A 25,407-nucleotide genomic window follows, 5' to 3' on the forward strand; every position below is an offset into this window, starting at 1 on the left:
CCTATCATGTCATGCCCTACCTGCACAGGTGTGCTGGCTACTCAAATGATCCAATTAAGGAGGCCATTTAGTCAGCAGCAGCAGAAGTCCTGTGCCTGGACGCTCCAACAGGGGCCAGACACAAGCAGAAGCAGAAGCAGCAGAAGCAGCAGCAGCACCACCTTTTGTTTTTTGGCTGCAGCAGCAGCAAGGCCCACAGGGCTGGCTAGCTGGCTAGCCAGCAAGCAGGTAGCAATGAAAGTAGGAATCTTTCTTTTTAACCCTGTAAGGGGGTGGTGCACTGTACCCGAAGATACTGCCATATCGGGTCAATGCATAGGGCGACGGAAGCAAGCTTCGAAATCGGCCCCCGTTCTCAAAAATCCATTTAATATATGGTCCCCAGATAGGGGACGTATCAGATATTAAACTGATAAGAACAGATACTACACTTGATCTTAGCCAAAAGGCCGAGAAGCGATAACCGTGAAAGGGGCGGGCCCAACAAGGTCCCCTTCATGGGCACTATCACTGCTTGCTGTCAGGGAGGCTGCCAGACAATTTTCCATGCACACTCTGGGCTGGGGGGCAGTCAACCACCAGTACACACAGCAGAACCTAAACCCATACCATTATTGCTAAGCAGCAAGACAGGGGCCCATTGCACTCCCACGGGGCCTTTTTAAATGCAATCCATAACCCGGATTTGCCAGGAACCCTTCTTACTCCTCCTACTTGCATGTGACACTGGGCTTAGGATCTGCATAGGAAACACACACACAAGCACACACCTACCTTTGTTGCCTGCAGATGCCTCCTTGGCTGTCCCCAAACGGTATCAAACCAACACCCACGGGAAGCTGTAAGCATAGAGGACATGCCTGCACCCCATTGGACTTACCTGTGTGGGTTAAATCCGGGTTATTTGACAACCTATGGCGGTGATGGTTCTGCTCAGGCAGAGCAGTGCTGATGCTCCTCATAAAGCTGTCGCTGCTGTGAAGGTTCTAGGTGACATCACAAATCCCTTTGGTTACATACACAACAAAGCTGGGTTGTTGTTGTTTACACTCTGCAAGGCCTGTGGAAGTGAGTGACATCATAGCACTGTAGTTCTGAGGGTTCAAGATGGATGCAACAATCTCCTGTTGCTTCTATGAAGGCCGTAATAGACGACATCACCAAACAGCTCCATAGTCACATACACAGCAAAGGAGAGATGTTGTTTACACCTAGTGATGTCAGTGGTATTGAGTGACATCACAGCACAGTGCTAAGGCTCCTGGGCCTGGACACAGCAGCGGCTGCAATATCTCAACGGAGAATACGTTTATATCTATGTGTGTGTGTGCGCATATATATATATATATATATATATATATATATATATATATCTCCGCCGAAATCACTTTTAAACCCATTTCCACCTTTTTTTCCCTTCTCTTCCTCTTACTTTTTTTTCACGTTTTTTTACGTTTTTCTCCTTTTCGCCTCTTTTCTGGGCGTATTATTCTTCTTTTTCTTCTTTTTTTTCGTCTAATGCATACCCCATCAGTGCAGCAATGCTTATTCAATACCGCCAGCAGATGGAGACACTGGGGGATAATTTTCTAAGGATTTATACTGATTTTTCCTGTCTGAATTTGTCGCACAGAAAGTTGCAGGCCAAATATGTGTGACATTTCTGCGACTTTAGCTTCTAGAGCATTTTTACAACATTATACATAGGTGCTGAATACATAAAAAGCGACTGTTCAGCGACAGACAAGTCGCATCGGCTGAAAGTAGGCCAGAATGTCAGTCCATGTTGGAGCAGGTTTAGATACAGTCTAAAGCATAGATCTCAAAGTCTGTGCACAGAATTTAGCAAGGGCCTCGCACCTTCTGATGCATCAGGTAGGTGCACAATAGCATAGCCTAACCCTCTGTACTTTGGTCTATATTGATGCGGGACATAGACAGCCAGCTGATGACCAATCCATTAGTGCAATGGATGGCTGGAAGCATTTGTCTTTGCCTTTGCAATACCACAGAAGCAATGCATGGTCAATGTACAGCAATGACACACCTGTGTGAACAGCCAGGAGACCCCCCCCCCCCCCATGTTATGTTACATAGTTACATAGTTAGTACGGTCGAAAAAAGACATATGTCCATCACGTTCAACCAGGGAATTAAGGGGTAGGGGTGTGGCGCGATATTGGGGAAGGGATGAGATTTTATATTTCTTCATAAGCATTAATCTTATTTTGTCAATTAGGAACATTCAGCACCCACCCGCTATCAAGGCAGCTGCCTATCATGTCATGCCCTACCTGCACAGGTGTGCTGGCTACTCAAATGATCCAATTAAGGAGGCCATTTAGTCAGCAGCAGCAGAAGTCCTGTGCCTGGACGCTCCAACAGGGGCCAGACACAAGCAGAAGCAGAAGCAGCAGAAGCAGCAGCAGCACCACCTTTTGTTTTTTGGCTGCAGCAGCAGCAAGGCCCACAGGGCTGGCTAGCTGGCTAGCCAGCAAGCAGGTAGCAATGAAAGTAGGAATCTTTCTTTTTAACCCTGTAAGGGGGTGGTGCACTGTACCCGAAGATACTGCCATATCGGGTCAATGCATAGGGCGACGGAAGCAAGCTTCGAAATCGGCCCCCGTTCTCAAAAATCCATTTAATATATGGTCCCCAGATAGGGGACGTATCAGATATTAAACTGATAAGAACAGATACTACACTTGATCTTAGCCAAAAGGCCGAGAAGCGATAACCGTGAAAGGGGCGGGCCCAACAAGGTCCCCTTCATGGGCACTATCACTGCTTGCTGTCAGGGAGGCTGCCAGACAATTTTCCATGCACACTCTGGGCTGGGGGGCAGTCAACCACCAGTACACACAGCAGAACCTAAACCCATACCATTATTGCTAAGCAGCAAGACAGGGGCCCATTGCACTCCCACGGGGCCTTTTTAAATGCAATCCATAACCCGGATTTGCCAGGAACCCTTCTTACTCCTCCTACTTGCATGTGACACTGGGCTTAGGATCTGCATAGGAAACACACACACAAGCACACACCTACCTTTGTTGCCTGCAGATGCCTCCTTGGCTGTCCCCAAACGGTATCAAACCAACACCCACGGGAAGCTGTAAGCATAGAGGACATGCCTGCACCCCATTGGACTTACCTGTGTGGGTTAAATCCGGGTTATTTGACAACCTATGGCGGTGATGGTTCTGCTCAGGCAGAGCAGTGCTGATGCTCCTCATAAAGCTGTCGCTGCTGTGAAGGTTCTAGGTGACATCACAAATCCCTTTGGTTACATACACAACAAAGCTGGGTTGTTGTTGTTTACACTCTGCAAGGCCTGTGGAAGTGAGTGACATCATAGCACTGTAGTTCTGAGGGTTCAAGATGGATGCAACAATCTCCTGTTGCTTCTATGAAGGCCGTAATAGACGACATCACCAAACAGCTCCATAGTCACATACACAGCAAAGGAGAGATGTTGTTTACACCTAGTGATGTCAGTGGTATTGAGTGACATCACAGCACAGTGCTAAGGCTCCTGGGCCTGGACACAGCAGCGGCTGCAATATCTCAACGGAGAATACGTTTATATCTATGTGTGTGTGTGCGCATATATATATATATATATATATATATATATATATATATATATTTCTCCGCCGAAATCACTTTTAAACCCATTTCCACCTTTTTTTCCCTTCTCTTCCTCTTACTTTTTTTTCACGTTTTTTTACGTTTTTCTCCTTTTCGCCTCTTTTCTGGGCGTATTATTCTTCTTTTTCTTCTTTTTTTTCGTCTAATGCATACCCCATCAGTGCAGCAATGCTTATTCAATACCGCCAGCAGATGGAGACACTGGGGGATAATTTTCTAAGGATTTATACTGATTTTTCCTGTCTGAATTTGTCGCACAGAAAGTTGCAGGCCAAATATGTGTGACATTTCTGCGACTTTAGCTTCTAGAGCATTTTTACAACATTATACATAGGTGCTGAATACATAAAAAGCGACTGTTCAGCGACAGACAAGTCGCATCGGCTGAAAGTAGGCCAGAATGTCAGTCCATGTTGGAGCAGGTTTAGATACAGTCTAAAGCATAGATCTCAAAGTCTGTGCACAGAATTTAGCAAGGGCCTCGCACCTTCTGATGCATCAGGTAGGTGCACAATAGCATAGCCTAACCCTCTGTACTTTGGTCTATATTGATGCGGGACATAGACAGCCAGCTGATGACCAATCCATTAGTGCAATGGATGGCTGGAAGCATTTGTCTTTGCCTTTGCAATACCACAGAAGCAATGCATGGTCAATGTACAGCAATGACACACCTGTGTGAACAGCCAGGAGACCCCCCCCCGTGTTATGTTACATAGTTACATAGTTAGTACGGTCGAAAAAAGACATATGTCCATCACGTTCAACCAGGGAATTAAGGGGTAGGGGTGTGGCGCGATATTGGGGAAGGGATGAGATTTTATATTTCTTCATAAGCATTAATCTTATTTTGTCAATTAGGAACATTCAGCACCCACCCGCTATCAAGGCAGCTGCCTATCATGTCATGCCCTACCTGCACAGGTGTGCTGGCTACTCAAATGATCCAATTAAGGAGGCCATTTAGTCAGCAGCAGCAGAAGTCCTGTGCCTGGACGCTCCAACAGGGGCCAGACACAAGCAGAAGCAGAAGCAGCAGAAGCAGCAGCAGCACCACCTTTTGTTTTTTGGCTGCAGCAGCAGCAAGGCCCACAGGGCTGGCTAGCTGGCTAGCCAGCAAGCAGGTAGCAATGAAAGTAGGAATCTTTCTTTTTAACCCTGTAAGGGGGTGGTGCACTGTACCCGAAGATACTGCCATATCGGGTCAATGCATAGGGCGACGGAAGCAAGCTTCGAAATCGGCCCCCGTTCTCAAAAATCCATTTAATATATGGTCCCCAGATAGGGGACGTATCAGATATTAAACTGATAAGAACAGATTTTTTTTTTTTTTTTTTTTATTAGCCCTCAGAACTCACTCAGAGTTCCAAGATCTTATTTGGAACTCAATTTTGTGTTCATCATCAGGTAACATGTTTTTATTTCTTTTCTTAAACACTAATGAAACAAAATAGAACATTTAAAAACAAAATAAGAAACAACATAAAATAGCAAAACCAAACATTACTTTCTAATTAAGCAAAACCAAATTAGAAGGTCATCCCCTTCCTCCATGCAAACACCATTAGAAAGTCTATCAGTCCTCGACTGATATTGCCATTTGCTATATCTTTCTTAACTTGAGACGCTAACCAGCCTGGAATTTTATACGTTTCAACAAAACGGTTCATGTCTGCCTTGAAAGAAAAATAGACTTTATCCCGAGCTTCTTCCTCCCGGTTCTTCAAGCCTATCTTTAGATCCATCATATCTTTGTCAAACGTTTTTCTTTCTGCTTCCGACAAATTTTCCAACAAACCACCAAGCACACCAAAATACTGCACTGGCACATACACTTCCTCCTCTCTCTTCTTCTTCTGCTCTGTAGGTCTTCTAGTTGGAACCTGCTCCACTTCTGGTTCTTTCACTTCAGCTGGTTCCTCTCTGCTTCTTTTTACAGCTTCCTTTTTCTCTGAATTTTTCTCAGACTTTTTCTTAGGACACGAGCCAAGCAGATGGCCCTCCTCACCACACAGATGGCATTTCCTTTTCTTTTGACAATTTTCCACGTCGTGACCCTCCTCTTGACACTTGAAACACCACAAAAACGTGCAATCCTCCTTTCTGTGACCGTACTGTTTACATTTGCGGCAAAAATCTTGCATGCCAGAAAAATACAGATCCCCGTTCACAGAACCAATTTTAAACCGTCCTGGGGGGATCACTAACTTGCCATCTGCCATTTTAAATTTCACATGGAACCTCCACTTGGTGGTCCATAGTCCATATTGATTAAATACCTTGCCTTTAGGCAGAACACTGTCACAGAATCGAGACAAAAAGGTAACGATATCCTCCTCCGAAGTATATGGGCTATACATCCTTATAGTCACCAATCGTTCTCTACGTGGGAAATGTGGAACTATCTCCACCCCTTCCAAAACCGGACATACCTTCTTTTGCTGCAATATGTTCCAAAATGACTCATAGTCCTCTTCAGAAGCCAGCACCACGTCGTAGTATCCACTTCTGGGAAACTCAAGCATGGATAGGATTTGCTCCCTCTTGACTTCCAGCAACTTAAACAGCACTTCTTCCACGACAAAGACAAGGCCTCTTTCCTTCTTCCGGACATCGAGCAGGGAAATACGAACTCCATTCCGAAGTCTCGCAAAAGGCGGCACGCCTTCCGAAGAAAAACCGCAATCTTCCTCCATGTCCATGATGTCCAGACACCTCCCCCACCGAAGTAGGTAGGTGGGGATCGCCTCCCGTTGTCTGGGGACTAAGCCGGCTCCCTGATAGCAGCAGGGGGGTGAAGTCCCTCCGTTAAGAAGGACGATCCCCCCAGGCAAAGGAGCCGGGTACCCCAGACACCCTCTGGCCAGACCAAGTGAGCAGAACTACACTTGATCTTAGCCAAAAGGCCGAGAAGCGATAACCGTGAAAGGGGCGGGCCCAACAAGGTCCCCTTCATGGGCACTATCACTGCTTGCTGTCAGGGAGGCTGCCAGACAATTTTCCATGCACACTCTGGGCTGGGGGGCAGTCAACCACCAGTACACACAGCAGAACCTAAACCCATACCATTATTGCTAAGCAGCAAGACAGGGGCCCATTGCACTCCCACGGGGCCTTTTTAAATGCAATCCATAACCCGGATTTGCCAGGAACCCTTCTTACTCCTCCTACTTGCATGTGACACTGGGCTTAGGATCTGCATAGGAAACACACACACAAGCACACACCTACCTTTGTTGCCTGCAGATGCCTCCTTGGCTGTCCCCAAACGGTATCAAACCAACACCCACGGGAAGCTGTAAGCATAGAGGACATGCCTGCACCCCATTGGACTTACCTGTGTGGGTTAAATCCGGGTTATTTGACAACCTATGGCGGTGATGGTTCTGCTCAGGCAGAGCAGTGCTGATGCTCCTCATAAAGCTGTCGCTGCTGTGAAGGTTCTAGGTGACATCACAAATCCCTTTGGTTACATACACAACAAAGCTGGGTTGTTGTTGTTTACACTCTGCAAGGCCTGTGGAAGTGAGTGACATCATAGCACTGTAGTTCTGAGGGTTCAAGATGGATGCAACAATCTCCTGTTGCTTCTATGAAGGCCGTAATAGACGACATCACCAAACAGCTCCATAGTCACATACACAGCAAAGGAGAGATGTTGTTTACACCTAGTGATGTCAGTGGTATTGAGTGACATCACAGCACAGTGCTAAGGCTCCTGGGCCTGGACACAGCAGCGGCTGCAATATCTCAACGGAGAATACGTTTATATCTATGTGTGTGTGTGCGCATATATATATATATATATATATATATATATATATATATATATATATATTTCTCCGCCGAAATCACTTTTAAACCCATTTCCACCTTTTTTTCCCTTCTCTTCCTCTTACTTTTTTTTCACGTTTTTTTACGTTTTTCTCCTTTTCGCCTCTTTTCTGGGCGTATTATTCTTCTTTTTCTTCTTTTTTTTCGTCTAATGCATACCCCATCAGTGCAGCAATGCTTATTCAATACCGCCAGCAGATGGAGACACTGGGGGATAATTTTCTAAGGATTTATACTGATTTTTCCTGTCTGAATTTGTCGCACAGAAAGTTGCAGGCCAAATATGTGTGACATTTCTGCGACTTTAGCTTCTAGAGCATTTTTACAACATTATACATAGGTGCTGAATACATAAAAAGCGACTGTTCAGCGACAGACAAGTCGCATCGGCTGAAAGTAGGCCAGAATGTCAGTCCATGTTGGAGCAGGTTTAGATACAGTCTAAAGCATAGATCTCAAAGTCTGTGCACAGAATTTAGCAAGGGCCTCGCACCTTCTGATGCATCAGGTAGGTGCACAATAGCATAGCCTAACCCTCTGTACTTTGGTCTATATTGATGCGGGACATAGACAGCCAGCTGATGACCAATCCATTAGTGCAATGGATGGCTGGAAGCATTTGTCTTTGCCTTTGCAATACCACAGAAGCAATGCATGGTCAATGTACAGCAATGACACACCTGTGTGAACAGCCAGGAGACCCCCCCCCCCATGTTATGTTACATAGTTACATAGTTAGTACGGTCGAAAAAAGACATATGTCCATCACGTTCAACCAGGGAATTAAGGGGTAGGGGTGTGGCGCGATATTGGGGAAGGGATGAGATTTTATATTTCTTCATAAGCATTAATCTTATTTTGTCAATTAGGAACATTCAGCACCCACCCGCTATCAAGGCAGCTGCCTATCATGTCATGCCCTACCTGCACAGGTGTGCTGGCTACTCAAATGATCCAATTAAGGAGGCCATTTAGTCAGCAGCAGCAGAAGTCCTGTGCCTGGACGCTCCAACAGGGGCCAGACACAAGCAGAAGCAGAAGCAGCAGAAGCAGCAGCAGCACCACCTTTTGTTTTTTGGCTGCAGCAGCAGCAAGGCCCACAGGGCTGGCTAGCTGGCTAGCCAGCAAGCAGGTAGCAATGAAAGTAGGAATCTTTCTTTTTAACCCTGTAAGGGGGTGGTGCACTGTACCCGAAGATACTGCCATATCGGGTCAATGCATAGGGCGACGGAAGCAAGCTTCGAAATCGGCCCCCGTTCTCAAAAATCCATTTAATATATGGTCCCCAGATAGGGGACGTATCAGATATTAAACTGATAAGAACAGATACTACACTTGATCTTAGCCAAAAGGCCGAGAAGCGATAACCGTGAAAGGGGCGGGCCCAACAAGGTCCCCTTCATGGGCACTATCACTGCTTGCTGTCAGGGAGGCTGCCAGACAATTTTCCATGCACACTCTGGGCTGGGGGGCAGTCAACCACCAGTACACACAGCAGAACCTAAACCCATACCATTATTGCTAAGCAGCAAGACAGGGGCCCATTGCACTCCCACGGGGCCTTTTTAAATGCAATCCATAACCCGGATTTGCCAGGAACCCTTCTTACTCCTCCTACTTGCATGTGACACTGGGCTTAGGATCTGCATAGGAAACACACACACAAGCACACACCTACCTTTGTTGCCTGCAGATGCCTCCTTGGCTGTCCCCAAACGGTATCAAACCAACACCCACGGGAAGCTGTAAGCATAGAGGACATGCCTGCACCCCATTGGACTTACCTGTGTGGGTTAAATCCGGGTTATTTGACAACCTATGGCGGTGATGGTTCTGCTCAGGCAGAGCAGTGCTGATGCTCCTCATAAAGCTGTCGCTGCTGTGAAGGTTCTAGGTGACATCACAAATCCCTTTGGTTACATACACAACAAAGCTGGGTTGTTGTTGTTTACACTCTGCAAGGCCTGTGGAAGTGAGTGACATCATAGCACTGTAGTTCTGAGGGTTCAAGATGGATGCAACAATCTCCTGTTGCTTCTATGAAGGCCGTAATAGACGACATCACCAAACAGCTCCATAGTCACATACACAGCAAAGGAGAGATGTTGTTTACACCTAGTGATGTCAGTGGTATTGAGTGACATCACAGCACAGTGCTAAGGCTCCTGGGCCTGGACACAGCAGCGGCTGCAATATCTCAACGGAGAATACGTTTATATCTATGTGTGTGTGTGCGCATATATATATATATATATATATATATATATATATATATATATATATATATTCTCCGCCGAAATCACTTTTAAACCCATTTCCACCTTTTTTTCCCTTCTCTTCCTCTTACTTTTTTTTCACGTTTTTTTACGTTTTTCTCCTTTTCGCCTCTTTTCTGGGCGTATTATTCTTCTTTTTCTTCTTTTTTTTCGTCTAATGCATACCCCATCAGTGCAGCAATGCTTATTCAATACCGCCAGCAGATGGAGACACTGGGGGATAATTTTCTAAGGATTTATACTGATTTTTCCTGTCTGAATTTGTCGCACAGAAAGTTGCAGGCCAAATATGTGTGACATTTCTGCGACTTTAGCTTCTAGAGCATTTTTACAACATTATACATAGGTGCTGAATACATAAAAAGCGACTGTTCAGCGACAGACAAGTCGCATCGGCTGAAAGTAGGCCAGAATGTCAGTCCATGTTGGAGCAGGTTTAGATACAGTCTAAAGCATAGATCTCAAAGTCTGTGCACAGAATTTAGCAAGGGCCTCGCACCTTCTGATGCATCAGGTAGGTGCACAATAGCATAGCCTAACCCTCTGTACTTTGGTCTATATTGATGCGGGACATAGACAGCCAGCTGATGACCAATCCATTAGTGCAATGGATGGCTGGAAGCATTTGTCTTTGCCTTTGCAATACCACAGAAGCAATGCATGGTCAATGTACAGCAATGACACACCTGTGTGAACAGCCAGGAGACCCCCCCCCCCCCATGTTATGTTACATAGTTACATAGTTAGTACGGTCGAAAAAAGACATATGTCCATCACGTTCAACCAGGGAATTAAGGGGTAGGGGTGTGGCGCGATATTGGGGAAGGGATGAGATTTTATATTTCTTCATAAGCATTAATCTTATTTTGTCAATTAGGAACATTCAGCACCCACCCGCTATCAAGGCAGCTGCCTATCATGTCATGCCCTACCTGCACAGGTGTGCTGGCTACTCAAATGATCCAATTAAGGAGGCCATTTAGTCAGCAGCAGCAGAAGTCCTGTGCCTGGACGCTCCAACAGGGGCCAGACACAAGCAGAAGCAGAAGCAGCAGAAGCAGCAGCAGCACCACCTTTTGTTTTTTGGCTGCAGCAGCAGCAAGGCCCACAGGGCTGGCTAGCTGGCTAGCCAGCAAGCAGGTAGCAATGAAAGTAGGAATCTTTCTTTTTAACCCTGTAAGGGGGTGGTGCACTGTACCCGAAGATACTGCCATATCGGGTCAATGCATAGGGCGACGGAAGCAAGCTTCGAAATCGGCCCCCGTTCTCAAAAAAATCCATTTAATATATGGTCCCCAGATAGGGGACGTATCAGATATTAAACTGATAAGAACAGATACTACACTTGATCTTAGCCAAAAGGCCGAGAAGCGATAACCGTGAAAGGGGCGGGCCCAACAAGGTCCCCTTCATGGGCACTATCACTGCTTGCTGTCAGGGAGGCTGCCAGACAATTTTCCATGCACACTCTGGGCTGGGGGGCAGTCAACCACCAGTACACACAGCAGAACCTAAACCCATACCATTATTGCTAAGCAGCAAGACAGGGGCCCATTGCACTCCCACGGGGCCTTTTTAAATGCAATCCATAACCCGGATTTGCCAGGAACCCTTCTTACTCCTCCTACTTGCATGTGACACTGGGCTTAGGATCTGCATAGGAAACACACACACAAGCACACACCTACCTTTGTTGCCTGCAGATGCCTCCTTGGCTGTCCCCAAACGGTATCAAACCAACACCCACGGGAAGCTGTAAGCATAGAGGACATGCCTGCACCCCATTGGACTTACCTGTGTGGGTTAAATCCGGGTTATTTGACAACCTATGGCGGTGATGGTTCTGCTCAGGCAGAGCAGTGCTGATGCTCCTCATAAAGCTGTCGCTGCTGTGAAGGTTCTAGGTGACATCACAAATCCCTTTGGTTACATACACAACAAAGCTGGGTTGTTGTTGTGTACACTCTGCAAGGCCTGTGGAAGTGAGTGACATCATAGCACTGTAGTTCTGAGGGTTCAAGATGGATGCAACAATCTCCTGTTGCTTCTATGAAGGCCGTAATAGACGACATCACCAAACAGCTCCATAGTCACATACACAGCAAAGGAGAGATGTTGTTTACACCTAGTGATGTCAGTGGTATTGAGTGACATCACAGCACAGTGCTAAGGCTCCTGGGCCTGGACACAGCAGCGGCTGCAATATCTCAACGGAGAATACGTTTATATCTATGTGTGTGTGTGCGCATATATATATATATATATATATATATATATATATATATATATTATATATATATATATATTTCTCCGCCGAAATCACTTTTAAACCCATTTCCACCTTTTTTTCCCTTCTCTTCCTCTTACTTTTTTTTCACGTTTTTTTACGTTTTTCTCCTTTTCGCCTCTTTTCTGGGCGTATTATTCTTCTTTTTCTTCTTTTTTTTCGTCTAATGCATACCCCATCAGTGCAGCAATGCTTATTCAATACCGCCAGCAGATGGAGACACTGGGGGATAATTTTCTAAGGATTTATACTGATTTTTCCTGTCTGAATTTGTCGCACAGAAAGTTGCAGGCCAAATATGTGTGACATTTCTGCGACTTTAGCTTCTAGAGCATTTTTACAACATTATACATAGGTGCTGAATACATAAAAAGCGACTGTTCAGCGACAGACAAGTCGCATCGGCTGAAAGTAGGCCAGAATGTCAGTCCATGTTGGAGCAGGTTTAGATACAGTCTAAAGTATAGATCTCAAAGTCTGTGCACAGAATTTAGCAAGGGGCCTCGCACCTTCTGATGCATCAGGTAGGTGCACAATAGCATAGCCTAACCCTCTGTACTTTGGTCTATATTGATGCGGGACATAGACAGCCAGCTGATGACCAATCCATTAGTGCAATGGATGGCTGGAAGCATTTGTCTTTGCCTTTGCAATACCACAGAAGCAATGCATGGTCAATGTACAGCAATGACACACCTGTGTGAACAGCCAGGAGACCCCCCCCATGTTATGTTACATAGTTACATAGTTAGTACGGTCGAAAAAAGACATATGTCCATCAAGTTCAACCAGGGAATTAAGGGGTAGGGGTGTGGCGCGATATTGGGGAAGGGATGAGATTTTATATTTCTTCATAAGCATTAATCTTATTTTGTCAATTAGGAACATTCAGCACCCACCCGCTATCAAGGCAGCTGCCTATCATGTCATGCCCTACCTGCACAGGTGTGCTGGCTACTCAAATGATCCAATTAAGGAGGCCATTTAGTCAGCAGCAGCAGAAGTCCTGTGCCTGGACGCTCCAACAGCGGCCAGACACAAGCAGAAGCAGAAGCAGCAGAAGCAGCAGCAGCACCACCTTTTGTTTTTTGGCTGCAGCAGCAGCAGCAAGGCCCACAGGGCTGGCTAGCTGGCTAGCCAGCAAGCAGGTAGCAATGAAAGTAGGAATCTTTCTTTTTAACCCTGTAAGGGGGTGGTGCACTGTACCCGAAGATACTGCCATATCGGGTCAATGCATAGGGCGACGGAAGCAAGCTTCGAAATCGGCCCCCGTTCTCAAAAATCCATTTAATATATGGTCCCCAGATAGGGGACGTATCAGATATTAAACTGATAAGAACAGATACTACACTTGATCTTAGCCAAAAGGCCGAGAAGCGATAACCGTGAAAGGGGCGGGCCCAACAAGGTCCCCTTCATGGGCACTATCACTGCTTGCTGTCAGGGAGGCTGCCAGACAATTTTCCATGCACACTCTGGGCTGGGGGGCAGTCAACCACCAGTACACACAGCAGAACCTAAACCCATACCATTATTGCTAAGCAGCAAGACAGGGGCCCATTGCACTCCCACGGGGCCTTTTTAAATGCAATCCATAACCCGGATTTGCCAGGAACCCTTCTTACTCCTCCTACTTGCATGTGACACTGGGCTTAGGATCTGCATAGGAAACACACACACAAGCACACACCTACCTTTGTTGCCTGCAGATGCCTCCTTGGCTGTCCCCAAACGGTATCAACCAACACCCACGGGAAGCTGTAAGCATAGAGGACATGCCTGCACCCCATTGGACTTACCTGTGTGGGTTAAATCCGGGTTATTTGACAACCTATGGCGGTGATGGTTCTGCTTAGGCAGAGCAGTGCTGATGCTCCTCATAAAGCTGTCGCTGCTGTGAAGGTTCTAGGTGACATCACAAATCCCTATGGTTACATACACAACAAAGCTGGGTTGTTGTTGTTTACACTCTGCAAGGCCTGTGGAAGTGAGTGACATCATAGCACTGTAGTTCTGAGGGTTCTAGATGGATGCAACAATCTCCTGTTGCTTCTATGAAGGCCATAATAGACGACATCACCAAACAGCTCCATAGTCACATACACAGCAAAGGAGAGATGTTGTTACACCTAGTGATGTCAGTGGTATTGAGTGACATCACAGCACAGTGCTAAGGCTCCTGGGCCTGGACACAGCAGCGGCTGCAATATCTCAACGGAGAATACGTTTATCTATATGTGTGTGTGTGCGCGTATATATATATATATATATATATATATATATATATATATTTCTCCGCCGAAATCACTTTTAAACCCATTTCCACCTTTTTTTCCCTTCTCTTCCTCTTACTTTTTTTCACGTTTTTTTACGTTTTTCTCCTTTTCGCCTCTTTTCTGGGCGTATTATTCTTCTTTTTCTTCTTTTTTTTCGTCTAATGCATACCCCATCAGTGCAGCAATGCTTATTCAATACCGCCAGCAGATGGAGACACTGGGGATAATTTTCTAAGGATTTATACTGATTTTTCCTGTCTGAATTTTGTCGCACAGAAAGTTGCAGGCCAAATATGTGTGACATTTCTGCGACTTTAGCTTCTAGAGCATTTTTACAACATTATACATAGGTGCTGAATACATAAAAAGCGACTGTTCAGCGACAGACAAGTCGCATCGGCTGAAAGTAGGCCAGAATGTCAGTCCATGTTGGAGCAGGTTTAGATACAGTCTAAAGTATAGATCTCAAAGTCTGTGCACAGAATTTAGCAAGGGCCTCGCACCTTCTGATGCATCAGGTAGGTGCACAATAGCATAGCCTAACCCTCTGTACTTTGGTCTATATTGATGCGGGACATAGACAGCCAGCTGATGACCAATCCATTAGTGCAATGGATGGCTGGAAGCATTTGTCTTTGCCTTTGCAATACCACAGAAGCAATGCATGGTCAATGTACAGCAATGACACAACCTGTGTGAACAGCCAGGAGACCCCCCCATGTTATGTTACATAGTTACATAGTTAGTACGGTCGAAAAAAGACATATGTCCATCAAGTTCAACCAGGGAATTAAGGGGTAGGGGTGTGGCGCGATATTGGGAAGGGATGAGATTTTATATTTCTTCATAAGCATTAATCTTATTTTGTCAATTAGGAACATTCAGCACCCACCCGCTATCAAGGCAGCTGCCTATCATGTCATGCCCTACCTGCACAGGTGTGCTGGCTACTCAAATGATCCAATTAAGGAGGCCATTTAGTCAGCAGCAGCAGAAGTCCTGTGCCTGGACGCTCCAACAGCGGCCAGACACAAGCAGAAGCAGAAGCAGCAGAAGCAGCAGCAGCACCACCTTTTGTTTTTTGGCTGCAGCAGCAGCAGCAAGGCCCACAGGGCTGGCTAGCTGGCTAGCCAGCAAGCAGGTAGCAATGAAAGTAGGAATCTTTCTTTTTAACCCTGTAAGGGGGTGGTGCACTGTACCCGAAGATACTGCCATATCGGGTCAATGCATAGGGCGACGGAAGCAAGCTTCGAAATCGGCCCCCGTTCTCAAAAATCCATTTAATATATGGTCCCCAGATAGGGGACGTATCAGATATTAAACTGATAAGAACAGATACTACACTTGATCTTAGCCAAAAGGCCGAGAAGCGATAACCGTGAAAGGGGCGGGCCCAACAAGGTCCCCTTCATGGGCACTATCACTGCTTGCTGTCAGGGAGGCTGCCAGACAATTTTCCATGCACACTCTGGGCTGGGGGGCAGTCAACCACCAGTACACACAGCAGAACCTAAACCCATACCATTATTGCTAAGCAGCAAGACAGGGGCCCATTGCACTCCCACGGGGCCTTTTTAAATGCAATCCATAACCCGGATTTGCCAGGAACCCTTCTTACTCCTCCTACTTGCATGTGACACTGGGCTTAGGATCTGCATAGGAAACACACACACAAGCACACACCTACCTTTGTTGCCTGCAGATGCCTCCTTGGCTGTCCCCAACGGTATCAAACCAACACCCACGGGAAGCTGTAAGCATAGAGGACATGCCTGCACCCCATTGGACTTACCTGTGTGGGTTAAATCCGGGTTATTTGACAACCTATGGCGGTGATGGTTCTGCTCAGGCAGAGCAGTGCTGATGCTCCTCATAAAGCTGTCGCTGCTGTGAAGGTTCTAGGTGACATCACAAATCCCTATGGTTACATACACAACAAAGCTGGGTTGTTGTTGTTTACACTCTGCAAGGCCTGTGGAAGTGAGTGACATCATAGCACTGTAGTTCTGAGGGTTCTAGATGGATGCAACAATCTCCTGTTGCTTCTATGAAGGCCATAATAGACGACATCACCAAACAGCTCCATAGTCACATACACAGCAAAGGAGAGATGTTGTTTACACCTAGTGATGTCAGTGGTATTGAGTGACATCACAGCACAGTGCTAAGGCTCCTGGGCCTGGACACAGCAGCGGCTGCAATATCTCAACGGAGAATACGTTTATATATATGTGTGTGTGTGCGCGTATATATATATATATATATATATATATATATATATATATATATATATTTCTCCGCCGAAATCACTTTTAAACCCATTTCCACCTTTTTTTCCCTTCTCTTCCTCTTACTTTTTTTTCACGTTTTTTTACGTTTTTCTCCTTTTCGCCTCTTTTCTGGGCGTATTATTCTTCTTTTTCTTCTTTTTTTTCGTCTAATGCATACCCCATCAGTGCAGCAATGCTTATTCAATACCGCCAGCAGATGGAGACACTGGGGGATAATTTTCTAAGGATTTATACTGATTTTTCCTGTCTGAATTTGTCGCACAGAAAGTTGCAGGCCAAATATGTGTGACATTTCTGCGACTTTAGCTTCTAGAGCATTTTTACAACATTATACATAGGTGCTGAATACATAAAAAGCGACTGTTCAGCGACAGACAAGTCGCATCGGCTGAAAGTAGGCCAGAATGTCAGTCCATGTTGGAGCAGGTTTAGATACAGTCTAAAGTATAGATCTCAAAGTCTGTGCACAGAATTTAGCAAGGGCCTCGCACCTTCTGATGCATCAGGTAGGTGCACAATAGCATAGCCTAACCCTCTGTACTTTGGTCTATATTGATGCGGGACATAGACAGCCAGCTGATGACCAATCCATTAGTGCAATGGATGGCTGGAAGCATTTGTCTTTGCCTTTGCAATACCACAGAAGCAATGCATGGTCAATGTACAGCAATGACACACCTGTGTGAACAGCCAGGAGACCCCCCCCCATGTTATGTTACATAGTTACATAGTTAGTACGGTCGAAAAAAGACATATGTCCATCAAGTTCAACCAGGGAATTAAGGGGTAGGGGTGTGGCGCGATATTGGGGAAGGGATGAGATTTTATATTTCTTCATAAGCATTAATCTTATTTTGTCAATTAGGAACATTCAGCACCCACCCGCTATCAAGGCAGCTGCCTATCATGTCATGCCCTACCTGCACAGGTGTGCTGGCTACTCAAATGATCCAATTAAGGAGGCCATTTAGTCAGCAGCAGCAGAAGTCCTGTGCCTGGACGCTCCAACAGCGGCCAGACACAAGCAGAAGCAGAAGCAGCAGAAGCAGCAGCAGCACCACCTTTTGTTTTTTGGCTGCAGCAGCAGCAGCAAGGCCCACAGGGCTGGCTAGCTGGCTAGCCAGCAAGCAGGTAGCAATGAAAGTAGGAATCTTTCTTTTTAACCCTGTAAGGGGGTGGTGCACTGTACCCGAAGATACTGCCATATCGGGTCAATGCATAGGGCGACGGAAGCAAGCTTCGAAATCGGCCCCCGTTCTCAAAAATCCATTTAATATATGGTCCCCAGATAGGGGACGTATCAGATATTAAACTGATAAGAACAGATACTACACTTGATCTTAGCCAAAAGGCCGAGAAGCGATAACCGTGAAAGGGGCGGGCCCAACAAGGTCCCCTTCATGGGCACTATCACTGCTTGCTGTCAGGGAGGCTGCCAGACAATTTTCCATGCACACTCTGGGCTGGGGGGCAGTCAACCACCAGTACACACAGCAGAACCTAAACCCATACCATTATTGCTAAGCAGCAAGACAGGGGCCCATTGCACTCCCACGGGGCCTTTTTAAATGCAATCCATAACCCGGATTTGCCAGGAACCCTTCTTACTCCTCCTACTTGCATGTGACACTGGGCTTAGGATCTGCATAGGAAACACACACACAAGCACACACCTACCTTTGTTGCCTGCAGATGCCTCCTTGGCTGTCCCCAAACGGTATCAAACCAACACCCACGGGAAGCTGTAAGCATAGAGGACATGCCTGCACCCCATTGGACTTACCTGTGTGGGTTAAATCCGGGTTATTTGACAACCTATGGCGGTGATGGTTCTGCTCAGGCAGAGCAGTGCTGATGCTCCTCATAAAGCTGTCGCTGCTGTGAAGGTTCTAGGTGACATCACAAATCCCTATGGTTACATACACAACAAAGCTGGGTTGTTGTTGTTTACACTCTGCAAGGCCTGTGGAAGTGAGTGACATCATAGCACTGTAGTTCTGAGGGTTCTAGATGGATGCAACAATCTCCTGTTGCTTCTATGAAGGCCATAATAGACGACATCACCAAACAGCTCCATAGTCACATACACAGCAAAGGAGAGATGTTGTTTACACCTAGTGATGTCAGTGGTATTGAGTGACATCACAGCACAGTGCTAAGGCTCCTGGGCCTGGACACAGCAGCGGCTGCAATATCTCAACGGAGAATACGTTTATATATATGTGTGTGTGTGCGCGTATATATATATATATATATATATATATATATATATATATATATATATATTTCTCCGCCGAAATCACTTTTAAACCCATTTCCACCTTTTTTTCCCTTCTCTTCCTCTTACTTTTTTTTCACGTTTTTTTACGTTTTTCTCCTTTTCGCCTCTTTTCTGGGCGTATTATTCTTCTTTTTCTTCTTTTTTTTCGTCTAATGCATACCCCATCAGTGCAGCAATGCTTATTCAATACCGCCAGCAGATGGAGACACTGGGGGATAATTTTCTAAGGATTTATACTGATTTTTCCTGTCTGAATTTGTCGCACAGAAAGTTGCAGGCCAAATATGTGTGACATTTCTGCGACTTTAGCTTCTAGAGCATTTTTACAACATTATACATAGGTGCTGAATACATAAAAAGCGACTGTTCAGCGACAGACAAGTCGCATCGGCTGAAAGTAGGCCAGAATGTCAGTCCATGTTGGAGCAGGTTTAGATACAGTCTAAAGTATAGATCTCAAAGTCTGTGCACAGAATTTAGCAAGGGCCTCGCACCTTCTGATGCATCAGGTAGGTGCACAATAGCATAGCCTAACCCTCTGTACTTTGGTCTATATTGATGCGGGACATAGACAGCCAGCTGATGACCAATCCATTAGTGCAATGGATGGCTGGAAGCATTTGTCTTTGCCTTTGCAATACCACAGAAGCAATGCATGGTCAATGTACAGCAATGACACACCTGTGTGAACAGCCAGGAGACCCCCCCCATGTTATGTTACATAGTTACATAGTTAGTACGGTCGAAAAAAGACATATGTCCATCAAGTTCAACCAGGGAATTAAGGGGTAGGGGTGTGGCGCGATATTGGGGAAGGGATGAGATTTTATATTTCTTCATAAGCATTAATCTTATTTTGTCAATTAGGAACATTCAGCACCCACCCGCTATCAAGGCAGCTGCCTATCATGTCATGCCCTACCTGCACAGGTGTGCTGGCTACTCAAATGATCCAATTAAGGAGGCCATTTAGTCAGCAGCAGCAGAAGTCCTGTGCCTGGACGCTCCAACAGCGGCCAGACACAAGCAGAAGCAGAAGCAGCAGAAGCAGCAGCACCACCACCTTTTGTTTTTTGGCTGCAGCAGCAGCAGCAAGGCCCACAGGGCTGGCTAGCTGGCTAGCCAGCAAGCAGGTAGCAATGAAAGTAGGAATCTTTCTTTTTAACCCTGTAAGGGGGTGGTGCACTGTACCCGAAGATACTGCCATATCGGGTCAATGCATAGGGCGACGGAAGCAAGCTTCGAAATCGGCCCCCGTTCTCAAAAATCCATTTAATATATGGTCCCCAGATAGGGGACGTATCAGATATTAAACTGATAAGAACAGATACTACACTTGATCTTAGCCAAAAGGCCGAGAAGCGATAACCGTGAAAGGGGCGGGCCCAACAAGGTCCCCTTCATGGGCACTATCACTGCTTGCTGTCAGGGAGGCTGCCAGACAATTTTCCATGCACACTCTGGGCTGGGGGGCAGTCAACCACCAGTACACACAGCAGAACCTAAACCCATACCATTATTGCTAAGCAGCAAGACAGGGGCCCATTGCACTCCCACGGGGCCTTTTTAAATGCAATCCATAACCCGGATTTGCCAGGAACCCTTCTTACTCCTCCTACTTGCATGTGACACTGGGCTTAGGATCTGCATAGGAAACACACACACAAGCACACACCTACCTTTGTTGCCTGCAGATGCCTCCTTGGCTGTCCCCAAACGGTATCAAACCAACACCCACGGGAAGCTGTAAGCATAGAGGACATGCCTGCACCCCATTGGACTTACCTGTGTGGGTTAAATCCGGGTTATTTGACAACCTATGGCGGTGATGGTTCTGCTCAGGCAGAGCAGTGCTGATGCTCCTCATAAAGCTGTCGCTGCTGTGAAGGTTCTAGGTGACATCACAAATCCCTATGGTTACATACACAACAAAGCTGGGTTGTTGTTGTTTACACTCTGCAAGGCCTGTGGAAGTGAGTGACATCATAGCACTGTAGTTCTGAGGGTTCTAGATGGATGCAACAATCTCCTGTTGCTTCTATGAAGGCCATAATAGACGACATCACCAAACAGCTCCATAGTCACATACACAGCAAAGGAGAGATGTTGTTTACACCTAGTGATGTCAGTGGTATTGAGTGACATCACAGCACAGTGCTAAGGCTCCTGGGCCTGGACACAGCAGCGGCTGCAATATCTCAACGGAGAATACGTTTATATATATGTGTGTGTGTGCGCGTATATATATATATATATATATATATATATATATATATATATATATATATTTCTCCGCCGAAATCACTTTTAAACCCATTTCCACCTTTTTTTCCCTTCTCTTCCTCTTACTTTTTTTTCACGTTTTTTTACGTTTTTCTCCTTTTCGCCTCTTTTCTGGGCGTATTATTCTTCTTTTTCTTCTTTTTTTTCGTCTAATGCATACCCCATCAGTGCAGCAATGCTTATTCAATACCGCCAGCAGATGGAGACACTGGGGGATAATTTTCTAAGGATTTATACTGATTTTTCCTGTCTGAATTTGTCGCACAGAAAGTTGCAGGCCAAATATGTGTGACATTTCTGCGACTTTAGCTTCTAGAGCATTTTTACAACATTATACATAGGTGCTGAATACATAAAAAGCGACTGTTCAGCGACAGACAAGTCGCATCGGCTGAAAGTAGGCCAGAATGTCAGTCCATGTTGGAGCAGGTTTAGATACAGTCTAAAGTATAGATCTCAAAGTCTGTGCACAGAATTTAGCAAGGGCCTCGCACCTTCTGATGCATCAGGTAGGTGCACAATAGCATAGCCTAACCCTCTGTACTTTGGTCTATATTGATGCGGGACATAGACAGCCAGCTGATGACCAATCCATTAGTGCAATGGATGGCTGGAAGCATTTGTCTTTGCCTTTGCAATACCACAGAAGCAATGCATGGTCAATGTACAGCAATGACACACCTGTGTGAACAGCCAGGAGACCCCCCCCATGTTATGTTACATAGTTACATAGTTAGTACGGTCGAAAAAAGACATATGTCCATCAAGTTCAACCAGGGAATTAAGGGGTAGGGGTGTGGCGCGATATTGGGGAAGGGATGAGATTTTATATTTCTTCATAAGCATTAATCTTATTTTGTCAATTAGGAACATTCAGCACCCACCCGCTATCAAGGCAGCTGCCTATCATGTCATGCCCTACCTGCACAGGTGTGCTGGCTACTCAAATGATCCAATTAAGGAGGCCATTTAGTCAGCAGCAGCAGAAGTCCTGTGCCTGGACGCTCCAACAGCGGCCAGACACAAGCAGAAGCAGAAGCAGCAGAAGCAGCAGCAGCACCACCTTTTGTTTTTTGGCTGCAGCAGCAGCAGCAAGGCCCACAGGGCTGGCTAGCTGGCTAGCCAGCAAGCAGGTAGCAATGAAAGTAGGAATCTTTCTTTTTAACCCTGTAAGGGGGTGGTGCACTGTACCCGAAGATACTGCCATATCGGGTCAATGCATAGGGCGACGGAAGCAAGCTTCGAAATCGGCCCCCGTTCTCAAAAATCCATTTAATATATGGTCCCCAGATAGGGGACGTATCAGATATTAAACTGATAAGAACAGATTTTTTTTTTTTTTTTTTTTTTTATCTAAAGCCGAGGAACGTGCTTTCGATTCACCCAAAGTGCAAGAAAAAGTGCAAACGTGTTACACTAAAAAAACGTGCACAAAGGATGCGGTCTATCGCAAGCCCTTCTCCGATAGGAGAGAGGCCCCCCAACAAACCTTACCCTTCGCCTCCGGACCAAAAGGTACCTGCGAGGTTCCAGGTTCGATGTCCCTTTTCGCCGAAGCTACTAGGGGACCACAAATGCTCCCGGCATCCCCCTTGGCGTTGGCCAAGGTATCTGCCCGCAGAGCCGATTACGGTAGGTACCCTGCCAAAGCAGGAGTACCCGGGGTGTTTGCAGGGAGGTGCGGAACCTAATGGCCACACACACCTCCCCTAGACCGCCAGGAGGGACACCCAGAAGGGCTACCGCATCCTGACAAATCCTGTGAACACACAACACGCAAAAAGTGACACAGTGAGACAAAAAAGAAATAAATAAGTGAATGTGTGCAGATATACTGCCCGGACATCCGGCCGGATCTATAAAAATTTCTCTGATCCTAGCCAGAAGGCCGGGAATCAAGAGGTGAGTGCCACAAGGTGAAGAGATTATGGTGCCCGTGCTTCAACTCAGTGAGTCTATTCTCCCAGTGAGTTTCGGCACCTCGGGGTCACCACTCCCCGAGGCACAAAAGTACCTCGGCTCTAGACCCTCTCAGCCTCATGGCGAGACCCGGAGGGAACAGGTCACATCGGGGCAGCCGTCGAGCTGATTCCTCAGAACCAGCCCCGGAAAGCCCCGGTACGCCTGCATCCTCCATGCAGCACCCATCCCCACCAGCATGAAAACTGATAAGAACAGATACTACACTTGATCTTAGCCAAAAGGCCGAGAAGCGATAACCGTGAAAGGGGCGGGCCCAACAAGGTCCCCTTCATGGGCACTATCACTGCTTGCTGTCAGGGAGGCTGCCAGACAATTTTCCATGCACACTCTGGGCTGGGGGGCAGTCAACCACCAGTACACACAGCAGAACCTAAACCCATACCATTATTGCTAAGCAGCAAGACAGGGGCCCATTGCACTCCCACGGGGCCTTTTTAAATGCAATCCATAACCCGGATTTGCCAGGAACCCTTCTTACTCCTCCTACTTGCATGTGACACTGGGCTTAGGATCTGCATAGGAAACACACACACAAGCACACACCTACCTTTGTTGCCTGCAGATGCCTCCTTGGCTGTCCCCAAACGGTATCAAACCAACACCCACGGGAAGCTGTAAGCATAGAGGACATGCCTGCACCCCATTGGACTTACCTGTGTGGGTTAAATCCGGGTTATTTGACAACCTATGGCGGTGATGGTTCTGCTCAGGCAGAGCAGTGCTGATGCTCCTCATAAAGCTGTCGCTGCTGTGAAGGTTCTAGGTGACATCACAAATCCCTATGGTTACATACACAACAAAGCTGGGTTGTTGTTGTTTACACTCTGCAAGGCCTGTGGAAGTGAGTGACATCATAGCACTGTAGTTCTGAGGGTTCTAGATGGATGCAACAATCTCCTGTTGCTTCTATGAAGGCCATAATAGACGACATCACCAAACAGCTCCATAGTCACATACACAGCAAAGGAGAGATGTTGTTTACACCTAGTGATGTCAGTGGTATTGAGTGACATCACAGCACAGTGCTAAGGCTCCTGGGCCTGGACACAGCAGCGGCTGCAATATCTCAACGGAGAATACGTTTATATATATGTGTGTGTGTGCGCGTATATATATATATATATATATATATATATATATATATATATATATATATATTTCTCCGCCGAAATCACTTTTAAACCCATTTCCACCTTTTTTTCCCTTCTCTTCCTCTTACTTTTTTTTCACGTTTTTTTACGTTTTTCTCCTTTTCGCCTCTTTTCTGGGCGTATTATTCTTCTTTTTCTTCTTTTTTTTCGTCTAATGCATACCCCATCAGTGCAGCAATGCTTATTCAATACCGCCAGCAGATGGAGACACTGGGGGATAATTTTCTAAGGATTTATACAGATTTTTCCTGTCTGAATTTGTCGCACAGAAAGTTGCAGGCCAAATATGTGTGACATTTCTGCGACTTTAGCTTCTAGAGCATTTTTACAACATTATACATAGGTGCTGAATACATAAAAAGCGACTGTTCAGCGACAGACAAGTCGCATCGGCTGAAAGTAGGCCAGAATGTCAGTCCATGTTGGAGCAGGTTTAGATACAGTCTAAAGTATAGATCTCAAAGTCTGTGCACAGAATTTAGCAAGGGCCTCGCACCTTCTGATGCATCAGGTAGGTGCACAATAGCATAGCCTAACCCTCTGTACTTTGGTCTATATTGATGCGGGACATAGACAGCCAGCTGATGACCAATCCATTAGTGCAATGGATGGCTGGAAGCATTTGTCTTTGCCTTTGCAATACCACAGAAGCAATGCATGGTCAATGTACAGCAATGACACACCTGTGTGAACAGCCAGGAGACCCCCCCCATGTTATGTTACATAGTTACATAGTTAGTACGGTCGAAAAAAGACATATGTCCATCAAGTTCAACCAGGGAATTAAGGGGTAGGGGTGTGGCGCGATATTGGGGAAGGGATGAGATTTTATATTTCTTCATAAGCATTAATCTTATTTTGTCAATTAGGAACATTCAGCACCCACCCGCTATCAAGGCAGCTGCCTATCATGTCATGCCCTACCTGCACAGGTGTGCTGGCTACTCAAATGATCCAATTAAGGAGGCCATTTAGTCAGCAGCAGCAGAAGTCCTGTGCCTGGACGCTCCAACAGCGGCCAGACACAAGCAGAAGCAGCAGAAGCAGCAGCAGCAGCACCACCTTTTGTTTTTTGGCTGCAGCAGCAAGGCCCA

General features: G+C 46.1%; 9 non-coding genes and 2 pseudogenes across 9 annotated transcripts; all 11 read right to left on the bottom strand.

Moving 5' to 3' along the window:
* Positions 1-270: 270 nt before the first annotated feature.
* Positions 271-461, bottom strand: LOC130351736 (U2 spliceosomal RNA). The gene has a single exon (XR_008888300.1). It is a non-coding gene; the product is annotated as a U2 spliceosomal RNA (small nuclear RNA).
* A 2,083-nt stretch (positions 462-2,544) lies between these two features.
* On the bottom strand, positions 2,545-2,735 carry LOC130351737 (U2 spliceosomal RNA). The gene has a single exon (XR_008888301.1). It is a non-coding gene; the product is annotated as a U2 spliceosomal RNA (small nuclear RNA).
* Positions 2,736-4,817: 2,082 nt separating this feature from the next.
* Positions 4,818-5,026, bottom strand: LOC130351775 (U2 spliceosomal RNA; annotated as a pseudogene).
* A 3,633-nt stretch (positions 5,027-8,659) lies between these two features.
* On the bottom strand, positions 8,660-8,850 carry LOC130351738 (U2 spliceosomal RNA). The gene has a single exon (XR_008888302.1). It is a non-coding gene; the product is annotated as a U2 spliceosomal RNA (small nuclear RNA).
* A 2,093-nt stretch (positions 8,851-10,943) lies between these two features.
* LOC130351764 (U2 spliceosomal RNA) lies at positions 10,944-11,136 on the bottom strand. Its single transcript, XR_008888325.1, has one exon. It is a non-coding gene; the product is annotated as a U2 spliceosomal RNA (small nuclear RNA).
* A 2,102-nt stretch (positions 11,137-13,238) lies between these two features.
* On the bottom strand, positions 13,239-13,429 carry LOC130351739 (U2 spliceosomal RNA). Its single transcript, XR_008888303.1, has one exon. It is a non-coding gene; the product is annotated as a U2 spliceosomal RNA (small nuclear RNA).
* Positions 13,430-15,507: 2,078 nt separating this feature from the next.
* Positions 15,508-15,698, bottom strand: LOC130351741 (U2 spliceosomal RNA). Its single transcript, XR_008888304.1, has one exon. It is a non-coding gene; the product is annotated as a U2 spliceosomal RNA (small nuclear RNA).
* A 2,090-nt stretch (positions 15,699-17,788) lies between these two features.
* On the bottom strand, positions 17,789-17,979 carry LOC130351742 (U2 spliceosomal RNA). Its single transcript, XR_008888305.1, has one exon. It is a non-coding gene; the product is annotated as a U2 spliceosomal RNA (small nuclear RNA).
* A 2,092-nt stretch (positions 17,980-20,071) lies between these two features.
* On the bottom strand, positions 20,072-20,262 carry LOC130351743 (U2 spliceosomal RNA). Its single transcript, XR_008888306.1, has one exon. It is a non-coding gene; the product is annotated as a U2 spliceosomal RNA (small nuclear RNA).
* Positions 20,263-22,354: 2,092 nt separating this feature from the next.
* LOC130351773 (U2 spliceosomal RNA) lies at positions 22,355-22,543 on the bottom strand. Its single transcript, XR_008888329.1, has one exon. It is a non-coding gene; the product is annotated as a U2 spliceosomal RNA (small nuclear RNA).
* Positions 22,544-23,236: 693 nt separating this feature from the next.
* Positions 23,237-23,396, bottom strand: LOC130351719 (U2 spliceosomal RNA; annotated as a pseudogene).
* Between the last annotated feature and the right edge of the window lie 2,011 nt (positions 23,397-25,407).

The sequence above is a fragment of the Hyla sarda genome, unplaced genomic scaffold (assembly GCF_029499605.1).
Source record: "Hyla sarda isolate aHylSar1 unplaced genomic scaffold, aHylSar1.hap1 scaffold_994, whole genome shotgun sequence".
Classification (NCBI taxonomy): domain Eukaryota; kingdom Metazoa; phylum Chordata; class Amphibia; order Anura; family Hylidae; genus Hyla; species Hyla sarda.